The sequence below is a fragment of the Trachinotus anak genome, unplaced genomic scaffold, assembly GCF_046630095.1.
Source record: "Trachinotus anak isolate AG129_WGS33_773 ecotype Australia unplaced genomic scaffold, CSIRO_AGI_Tana_v1 ptg000010l, whole genome shotgun sequence".
Taxonomy (NCBI): domain Eukaryota; kingdom Metazoa; phylum Chordata; class Actinopteri; order Carangiformes; family Carangidae; genus Trachinotus; species Trachinotus anak.
The window spans coordinates 11,981,510-11,990,223 of record NW_027273861.1 but is presented as its reverse complement, the minus strand read 5'-3'; the positions used below and the strand labels follow the sequence as shown (position 1 = coordinate 11,990,223).

Genomic DNA, 8,714 nt, shown 5'->3' with positions numbered 1-8,714 from the left:
CTAAACACACATAGGCTGATTTAAACACACACACGCTCACTCACAAACCGAGACTGGTAGAAAGGCTGCAGTACCTTCTACACATGTATCTGTTTTCAAGAACAAAACCTTTGAAGTACTCTTGCCAACTCATATTACCCTATCTTGATTAAATTTCCTGTCAAAGACACAGACACAACCACAATGCCGTCCACCCACACTCGACGTCTCCTGACGTGTTGTGCAATCTTAAAGAAACAGGACATTAACTCAACGTGACCTTGACCTTGATCTTCAGCCACTTTGTCTCGACTCACTGGAAGAGTTGTGCATGCAAATTCAGACTCAGCGCGAGAGTTTCAGTTGTGTTTCTGGCAGACCAGCTTCAAGCTCTAGAGGGGAAACAAGCATGCACGCAGCACGCCCGATTGCAAATTCATTCATCCTTCCCCTGTGTGCCTGAGGTCCACTGAACTTCACAGCAATGATCTTATTAATGGGAGGCCAGAGATGTTAGAATGGTGAGGTGTGTCCCGCTGCACACTGACAACTCCAAATGCATCTATTCCCCCGAGGCTCAGTAGACCTCAGTGTCTGACAGGATGTGTCAAAAAAGAAAAACATATTATTAACTACAATCTTTCATTAACAGACAGTGACAGAGTAGATTAATATACTACATATACACTAATATAAACCAGACTACAGCCATGCTCTGTGTGGTTGTACTTAGCTAAATGCTAATGGCAGCATGCTGAAAAGGTCACAGTGAAAATGCTGAGCTGCTGATGTTTAGCTGATATAATCTTCGTCATTTTTTAATTTGAATTTAGGCAGCAGATTTTCAGGTACCTGTTTTGTCATAAACCACAGTATTGGGCAGATAAAAATTTTGACCTGGGGGCGTCAGGGTGACTCACCTATTAGAGTGCAGACCACGAATGATAACAGCGGCAGCCCTGATTCGAGTCTGACTTGTGGCCCTTTTGCTGCATGTCATCACCTCTGTCTTTCCCTGACGCTCCTGTCACTCTCTCACAGTGTCTGTCAAATCAAAGGCAAGAAATAACTGGAAAAAAAATTGACCTGATGATAGCACTAGATGAAAGGCCAGGACATTCATCCTGAAGGGAAACATGAACGTCTGTTCCAAATCTGATGGCAATCCACCCAGTAGCTGTCAAGATATGTCAGCCTGGACCAAACTGATGGACCAACCAAGCAGACCAACATTGCCATCTTGCTAGCATGGCCCAAAACAACCCATTGCTAAAGTTAAGCCATTATTGGCCTGATGCTATATTGACATAAAGGCTTTAATGATAATTTACTGTAAACTATAGTATATAGTATATAATGAAGTAATAACAAAATTGCTGTTTTCATCTTGTTTTCCACTGTAACGCTCACTTTACACCTGTAGAGTGGCGGGAAGATGCAGGGAAATGTGGACCACAAGGGAAGGTGTGTCCATCAGTACAGTCATCTGTAATGGCTATGAAAAAAAAAAAAAAAAACGCACTCCATCCCATATTACACCAGCTTCCCTCCTCATCCCAGCTGCATCCCGGTTTTCCTTCATCCTCTTCCCTCAAACTCCCATCTAATCCAATCAGAGTAAAGGGAAGCTGTGGAGACAGCAGCTGTATGGCAGAGGAGAGGGCCATAAAACGCAGAAGGCCTGAAAGAGGAAGTCAAGGGACCTGGTGAGTTATTGCCCCCAAACGTACACACCGGGTCCTGGGAACAGGGAACTTCTCACAGGGGGGGTCAAGTATGAAGTGTTTTCTACAGGCCTGGACCTGCTCTGCACTCTGTGTATTCTTTATCACCTCATCACAGACCAACGATGACCCTTCATACCTTGCTGTCATAATACTGCATGAGTATATTTAAAAAAGAGTCAGTAACTCAGTAATAAAAACCAATGCAATAAATTATCTTTTTTCCCAGCACCACATATTTACCCAGATCTCATGCGGACTGCCGTAATTACCCTTTAGGTGTGTAAGAATATGCCATAAACAAAAACAGGATATAGAGTGGGAAGAAAGCAATGTGAAAGTAAGCGACAAAGAGGAAGAACAAAAGACACTCACATACATTAACATATGTCACACTGGAAGAGATGCTTTGTTCAGAGCCGTGAGTCAATGTCTGGTTTTCCCTGTGTTTCTCATTTATTTCTGCATACAGAACACTGTTGGTTTAATAAAAGTGTCACATCTGACACACATCCAAACACACAATGCTGAGCTGAGCCTGTGAGAAAGTGAGGACTGAAGTGTGAATTCCTGCCATGCCTGTCTTTTAGCAGCTTGTGAATTTATGATACAAGTAACCCTGGAAGATATGGCGAGCACACTCACTTTACACTCTCTTTAACGTTCAGCATGTGAGTAAAACACGCAAACATGCAGAAAAACAGGGTCTGCACACTTGTTATGAATTAAGCAAGTAGAAAATGTAAAAAACAAAAAAAAGACTGAAAAGGACTCAACCACATCAAGATTTTTTGTTTGACTTTAATTGACTTTCATAAACAATGTGTTTGCATTACATGATATATGCGGTCTTGTTTTATTCTATTCTGTCACTTTATTTTCTGTCCTTGCATGGTCATATTCTTTTTAATTTATTTATTCTTTAACCCATATATTATCCTTTATTCCTGTTTTAGTTAATGAATTCCTCCTCTCTATCCTGTCCCTGCTGCTCTCATCCCATCTGCGTGGTAAATATCATGGACTGTGGCAGATTATTTTGACCTACTGCACCCTTGGGCCTCAGGGACCAGGCCGTGATGGAAGAGGGTCTAAATGTGCGTGCCAGTGTTTTTGTGTGTTTATGTTTTGGCACTGGTGCGTGCACAAGTGTGTGCATACATCTGTGCTTAAATGTGTGTGTTAATGTATGGGAGAAAGACTCAGACGACCTTGGGTGGGAGCTGTCAGGGCTGAATTTGCCCTCGCCAAGACCTTTCTGAAGTCCAAATATCATCAGCAACATAATGTGCAGATTGGTTATGGTGGATTACATGCAGAGGTCACAGTTCCTCTACTATTACTCCCTTTACTAAATCAGCCCCACCATTCAAACATACCTCCAACCTTAAAGACACTTAACAACCACAAGTGATTCGTCTTTCACTTGTCGTTGTGGCTGTTTCGTCCCTTATCGACATTCATTGCACCACTCAACAGTGAAATCCAAGGCATGGTTCAGGATTTAGGTTATAAGAGTCATTTGGTAATTTTGGGTTAATCTGACCCAGTGCCAAAGTGTAGTGACCATAATTAGGTCAATGATTTTTCCACATTAGATTACATTTATTGTACTATTCACGACTTCCGGATTGAATTGAATTGAGTCACCAAAACAAACACAGACCTGAAGTGATAACTCTAATCGGTCTGAAAACACACTGTTTTTTAACGGCAAGTCAAGGGTAGTGTTAGATCCATGCAGCAGCTACGTGTTCATGTTCTTCATTTTATTTTTATCTCTCTATTTGCCTCCTGTAGCAGACAGTAAAATTATATTCATCCTGCTGGCAAAGTTTTAGAGGACCGAATAATGTCTGCTCTTCACAAATGAGAATTCTGCATGCATGAGTGTGTCCCTGTTGTGTGTGTGTGTGTGAGTGTATGTCTATATGTTTGGGTAAAATCCTATCAAAGTATCCAAAATCTCTTTCTTGGTCATTGCACCAGGTAGCAATACTTAGGGGTTACAAAAACTATAGTCTAGACTTGTGTTATCGGTTAAGCAACTTGCTCCTCTGCACAAATCTAAGTCAAATCTAAACCGTCCACTGTGATGTGCACACAGCTGAATCCTGTTATAGACTCACCAGCAGTGATAATGCCAGTGTACACAACTTATATGCCAGTTAGGCTACATACTCTGGTCTGTTTGCGACTAAAGGAGTTTGGAGTTTGTTGGTGTTGGTGTTATGTATGTGTGTGTGTGTGTGTGTGTGTGTGTGTGTGTGTGTGTGGGTAGAGAAGTATAAACCTTGCACAACCCAGATGACACTGCTTGGGCTGTTATTTTCCCACAGTGCAATATAAATAGCCTCCTAGTGTGGGGTGACAGTGGGCAGGCTGAAGCGCTCAAGGGAGGATCCCATCCACACACAACAGCACATTCCTGTCCACCTGGCCCTGCCAGAGCCCTAGGTCACTTTACAGGATGTGTTCACATGCACACACCCCTCCTCCACCTCCTCACACCTTTCCTTCATCACCTGTTTCCTCACCTCTCTGCCAACTCCCCTCCTCTCCTCATCAAGGACCCCTTAGCTGAGGTCTCTGCCCACATCACGCTTGGTCATACCAGGCCCTCGCGCTAGCTGACTCTCCACCTTTGACCACCGCGGAACGCCATGACGCATGCACGCATTCACACACACACACACACACACACACACACACACACACACACACACACACACACACACACAAAATCTTTGTTTCTCACACAAACATACTCACAAAATCCTTGTTTTCCACGAGGAAGCTGGCCACTGCAGAACACTATATTAATGCTTTACTGTGCTAATGAGATTTGGCTAAGTGACAGGGGATTTTACAAAGTAATTTATCAGATTATCACAACTTCAGATGACAACCTAGGTGTGATCTTAATGGAATGTATAGTCACAGTATTACATGCAATGATTACACTATGAAATTACACATTTTATGTATGGCTATTCTGCATGGACTTTATCTTCATGTTTTACAATAAAACTGATGCCAGTAATAAACTTTACTTGCTTTGTAAATTATCCCACGTCTGACCAAGTTAATGATTATGCCGATTTAGTGCTGATCTGTGTGCTTTCTTAAATTATGTGCACATTATCTACCCTGATGTTGACATTTGGCTCATATAACCTAAAGTTCACACAGGAAAATGATTTACTGTGATTAAATGCTTGCAAACCCTTGTATCAGCTCTGCATCACTGTAAATTAGATACCATGTGGCTTCTCATTTTGATGACCCTGCTCTAGTGGCCAAACTCTCCCCGCTGATGCATGTGTCAAGAAGATCTGAAACTGAACTTATCTGATATGCTCTGAAGTCTTAAATACTACTTGTTATCATAGTCACAGCCGCAGAGCAGAACACCACCTTTCACCCCAGCTGTTCTGATTAAATTTAAACCTTTACTCAAAATACCCACAGTTCTTTTAGCCTGTTAGACAAGGAGGACAAACATAACAAAAAATGAAAGCTGTGTGCAGACAGCTTTTTTTTTTTTACAGCAGTCAAAACAGGTCAGTGAGGAGGAGGCGATAATCAACCCTAAATATACCCCCCTTAGCTTCCTGTCCCCCAGATCTGCTTACACTGTAAAGACGACATTAGACAGATGATGCTTCAACACGCAACATGTGCAAGAGCCTTGATGGGGGCATAGACGGCGTCAAAACTTCACACCCATGGCTCCTTCATGAACACTCATCTCAGCAAAGCCAGCACAAAGTTCTTGCTAGTCAACACTTGTGCTAACTAAACCTGATCTCAGTGAAGCATACATTGCTGCATTAAAGTTTAAGAGTGTTGTTTGCAAAATGCTATGGTGCAAAAAGTGTAATTGTAGGTATCAAGTGTCTCTGAAGCGCATAGAAGCATCCAGAACCAATGAGCGAGACCCACCACAGTTATGTAAAGCTGTTTGTGCTAGCAAATCAGCTGCTACAGCCAGGCAATGAAAAGTGAATCAGTCCCTGCCATTACTAATTATAGACAGGAATCATATATACACACTTCATACTGACTCTCCTGCCTGCCATCTTAGAATGTAAAGGCTGGGTGACGTTCTGCTTGAGTGACAGGCACCGATTTGGTTTCCCATGGCCATCGTACTGGGGGATGATGGCGTGTTTATGGTTAAGGGGAGTGCACAAGAACACACACACACACACACACACACACACACACACACACACACACACACACGCACGCTCATACTCTCTCTAGTGTAATCAGTCATTACTATCTACCCCCTGAACACCATGTTCTGCAGTATAAATCAAGAGGCCTGACAGCTGGAGTCACCCTGACTGATGAGCTCTGAATCTGTGTGAAGAGGCCCAATGTTGATGAAAGCGGCTCTCCTGCCAATGGCTGTAATCCAGGCCAACTTTTATTACTGGTCTGTGGTGTACCTGAAACACTAAAAAACGCACACTCATGCAGTGGATGCAACACTGTCATGACACATCCATGGTTTCGCATTTGTTTTTGGACAGTTTTGTTTGAAAATGAAGTGAGTGCTAACTAAACTGCGATTATCTAATCTATGTTTGTTACCTGATAAACTTGGTTGAGGTTGTTGATGCATTTAACACAGTGCAACAAAGGGATTTAAAGCAACTGTGATACTGAGCTTTCCCAACATGTTTTTTTCAAATGCTTATTTTTCTTTTGAAACTTTCCTTTGAAACTGTGTCAGACTTGTGTGGTAGAAGTCTTTCATCAGAGCAGTCGCAAGGAGGAACTAATCAGCGTTTTCTGCTCACGAGGCAGATCCACACCCTTTCTCACCCCATCTTTCCCAAACTAAAGACGCCCACATCTGGAGTGACATCATTAGGAAAACAGTGCTGCAGACGAAGTGATCCTCTGATGTGATTTACTGACGGATTACATGACTGACGGCTTTAACGTGAAATAAGAGATTTATTCAAGTGTTGCAGGAGAAATTCAGACTTGAATTGAATTTATAAACTTGTGATCTTGAGACAAAAATTTACAAAATAAGAACGCAGGGTTTACTGAGGAAGCGATGCATGTGTGACAGTGGATGCGTATGTTTTGGTGATAGATGATAATAAAAGCAAACAAAAAACAGGGTTTATCAACAAAAACAGCATCTGACCAAATGGCTGAACAGCGTTTGTTGTTGTGCCAGCACCTGACACCCAACCACGCATGGAGAGCAAGAGCTTGACATTGGCCCCAGCAACAAAAGAATTGTCAGTACGGACCCCTGAGGAGATCAATTTGCTCCCCCCTTGTTCCAGGCCTTTGAGCAGGGTTGAATAGAGGACAGAGGGCCGGTCGCAGCAGCAGGCGGCTCAGCAATGTTTCTCTAATGGGGTGTAAAGACAAACAAATCACTGGGATGAGACATGGTCTTGTTATTGGGATGAGCCTGTGATTTACACCTGGATCATTCAGGCTGATAAGGGATAATTAGTGTGGGATTACTGTGGTCAATAATGGTTTATAAAGTCAGTGAGTGACTGTGTCTGTCTGTGTATAAGGAAAGAGTTTTTTCTGAGGTTTAGTCATTTGTACTAAAGTTAAGCTTGCTCTCTGGAAAAAAAACAAAAGAAAACAAACAAACAAACAAACAAAAGCTATTGTGAAATACTTCTGGTAGGCCACAGAAAAATGTTTCATGATGTAAGCGTTAAACCTAACCTGTATAAGTATTGGGGCTGCAACTTGATTGACGAATCAATTAATGAATTGAATTAATTTTGCTTACCTTACTTTTTTCCAACCAACACTCCAAAACCCAAAGATTTTCAATGAGCAATTATATAAAACAGCCAATTTTCACATTTCAGCTGGAATCTGTGTTTGGCCTTTCTGTTTGAAAAATGACTTAAATGTCTAATCATTTGTCAAAAATGTTGGTGAATGACTAATAGATTAATTGACCAATAATTTCAGCTCTAATGAAAGTAAAAATGCTTTAAAAATCATTTAAGTCTACAGTAATCCTTTAGCTGGCTATGGTTATGTTTTGATTTAGTTTTTTCTTCTTCTTTTTTTTTTTTTCGATAATTAAACTCTTTTGCTTACCCCCGAACCCTAACCATTAAATGGTTCACTAAATGTTGCTTCAGTGTTTGTATAAACTGCATATTGTTGAACATTGGTCAAACACTGTAACTTTCAACCAATGTTAATGAAATGTTACAAATACTCGATGATCTCTCTGACTATAAAGGGCAACCAATAACACCTTCAAATTTGAATGACTCCTAAAGATCTCCCCGCAGCAGCCACAACCTTTCACTTGTGGACTCAGACTGTTGCAGAAGTTGAAGTATCTGCACCTGAGAGAGAGAGAGAGAGAGAGAGAGACAGAGAGAGAGAGAGAGAGAGAGATGACTAACCTGAAACCTGCAGGTAAGCAGACTGCATCAGCACTGGTTAAAAGCTGGAAACTCACCTTGATCCACTCACCTGTCTAGGCCCTATCTTTACTTTTATATCATGATACACGACCCCACGGTGATGTTTTGTGGGTCTTAAACATAAAAAAAAAAAAAGCACAGCACGCTTATAAAAGCTGGAGCACAGAAAAGATTTAGTTCGTTTTGAAGGTCAGCTGAACTCACTGTTCGCCCAACTTTTCCTTTACCTCTGCGAAGCCTTTCAAAGTCGAGACTGAAACCTGGCACACAACCTGGCATTAATGGTTATGGTAATGAAAAAAGAGACAAAGAGTGGGTGTTTGGAGACATATCGGGGGAAAAACGTGCAGTTCACTGGGTGGAGAAAAGAAAAAAAAAAAAAAATCATTGAATGGGTTAATTTTGAGTCATACCAGGCTCAGAGAAGTAGAAAAATGAGAAAAAAAAAATTCCTCCGCCGTGGCGACATAGAAGAAGAAAACTTGTAGTGTCCTTTAATTTTGTGTCTTGGCTAAAAATAACGAATACACCGGGTAATAAAACTTTTCTAAAGCGACTTCAAACACCA

The 8,714-nt window shown here is 41.5% G+C and overlaps 1 long non-coding RNA gene across 1 annotated transcript; it reads right to left on the bottom strand.

Annotated features, from left to right (window-relative positions):
* Nucleotides 1–6,654: 6,654 nt before the first annotated feature.
* LOC139626994 (uncharacterized) lies at nt 6,655–8,501 on the bottom strand. The gene is made up of 3 exons (XR_011692481.1): nt 8,182–8,501; nt 7,972–8,065; nt 6,655–7,086 (listed from the first exon to the last, which is right to left on the bottom strand). It is a non-coding gene; the product is annotated as an uncharacterized lncRNA (long non-coding RNA).
* Nucleotides 8,502–8,714: the final 213 nt, after the last annotated feature.